Source organism: Myotis lucifugus, unplaced genomic scaffold (genome assembly GCF_000147115.1).
Source record: "Myotis lucifugus unplaced genomic scaffold, Myoluc2.0 scaffold_1056, whole genome shotgun sequence".
NCBI lineage: Eukaryota > Metazoa > Chordata > Mammalia > Chiroptera > Vespertilionidae > Myotis > Myotis lucifugus.
The window spans coordinates 8503-10512 of NW_005872104.1; the positions used below are offsets into that span (position 1 = coordinate 8503).

The following is a 2010-nucleotide window of genomic DNA, read 5'->3' on the forward strand; positions in this document are numbered from 1 at the left end:
TGTTGTGGTAGCCCTAGTAAACTAAGAAGGCCATAAAATAAACATCTTTGGATTAGTGGGCCACTATGGTCTTTGTCGCAACTTCTCAACTCTGTGTTGTAACACAAAAGCAGCCATAAACAACATATAAATGCCCGAGGAGGGATGTGTTCCAATAAAACTTTTCTTTTCCCTTCAGTTTATTTGACAATCAGCACTTCTCATTCATGTTAACTGTAGATTTTTGAAAGTGGTGACAGGTATGTAGGTAACTAATGTATAGAGTTGTTTGGTGAATCTTCATCCTCAATCTGTATTCTAGACAACTGCACCCTGATACAGTGTGGGACATTCCTTATGCCTCTGGCCCAGACAGCTTTGTTGAGCCTGGTGTCAATGTACACATCTGGAGTGCCATCTCCTTCATGGCATATTTCTGGATCTCTTTGAGTGCCTGAGAGGCACACTTCTTAAAACCCACTCCATGGATGCTCTTGTGAATGTTGATGGTGTATTCTCTGGTCACCACCTCACTGATGGCAGAATGGCCCTCCTCCTTCTCACGACCCTTCTTCGCAGGAGCCATTTTACCAGGCCTCAGAACTTTATTTACAAAGACAATGACATGGGCTGTAGTTTGCTACTGTTGTTCTATACTTCGTTGTTCTCATAAATAAGTGCTAAAGAGGTTGTAGATGGCCAGATTTAAGCTTGGCCAGAAGTCTGAAACACTGGGGGAGAGGGGGGCAAATAATTATCTTTAGATCATTCTTAAGCCTCCTTTCTGAACTACTTTCTATCAGGTTTGAGTGACTATTGAATTTTATATTTTATATTTATCTTCCCTTTGAATCTGAGCTGGCTTAGTGAGTTATTCTGCCCTATGGGAATGCAATAGAAGGGACGCTGTACCAGTGCCAGGCCTAAGCCTTAAGGGGCCTGGAACTTCTGCTTTTACGCTCATGGAGCTCTGAGGCAGTATGTAAAAAGTTCCAGTTACCCTGCTGGAAAGACTATATGGACAGAGAGATATCCTAAGAACCCCTGAATATTCCAGCTATCCAATCATCAGACATGAGTATAACACCATCTTGGATATTCTAGCACTCAGTTGAACTTCTACTGGCTATAATCTTTAGAGCAACCCCGCTGACACCACATGGAAACAAGAGATTTCTACCCAGCCTGCACAAATGGCAGAAGTATGAGCAAGTAAATGATTGTGGTTTTCAGGCACTGAATCTGGAATGAATTTTTATCTAGTGATGTCTGATATAGACTACATGCTGCTCTTCAGATGCCCAGTATTTCCACTCTTGGACCATGATAGACTTTCCTGGTCAGATAACATGCAGTTTTCCTAATGCCTTCTTGCCTGCATCAAGACTCAACTGCTCCAAAAAAATTTCAGACATTGTAGTAGGTGGCTGATGTTGAAACCAGGGTTACTGTGGGTTAAAGACCTATGATATAATGCCTTAAGTCTCTTACCTAATTGCCCTGTCAAATTACAAGACTTTTTTATTGAAGATAATGTGGAAATATTTTTATCCTAAAGCATAGTATCAAATTGTGCTTACCAATATCTTACTGTGAAGAGATAAAATGATAAACCATGATCATGAAGTTATTTAGTCCATTCTCAATCCAGTGAAAGTTTTTGTCTCTTTGACCTTCTTGCAGGGGGCACCCTTCTATATCATTTTTCTTTGCCTTTCCACTTTTTAGAAATCTGAAACATGTTCTAATGCAAGTTCTGTAACAGCATTCCTCATGCTTATGATGCAGACATAGGTTATGTGCCACTTATTAAGAAGAAAGTGGGTGACCTTTTTCTGAGATAGGAGAAACTATAGACTTGAATTATTTCCTGCAACTGACATCTTTGAACATTTTTGAAGTCAAGAAGCTATGGTCAGAGTAGCCACTTGGATAAGATTACCATTTACATACCTTAGCACTGACAGATGAACTGTTCTAATGTGCTAATGATGTCTATTTTGAAACCCTGTTGAGGTTCAGCCTGCTACT

The 2010-nt window shown here is 40.1% G+C and overlaps 1 pseudogene; it reads right to left on the minus strand.

Moving 5' to 3' along the window:
• Window positions 1-204: 204 nt before the first annotated feature.
• LOC106695299 lies at window positions 205-565 on the minus strand (annotated as a pseudogene).
• Between the last annotated feature and the right edge of the window lie 1445 nt (window positions 566-2010).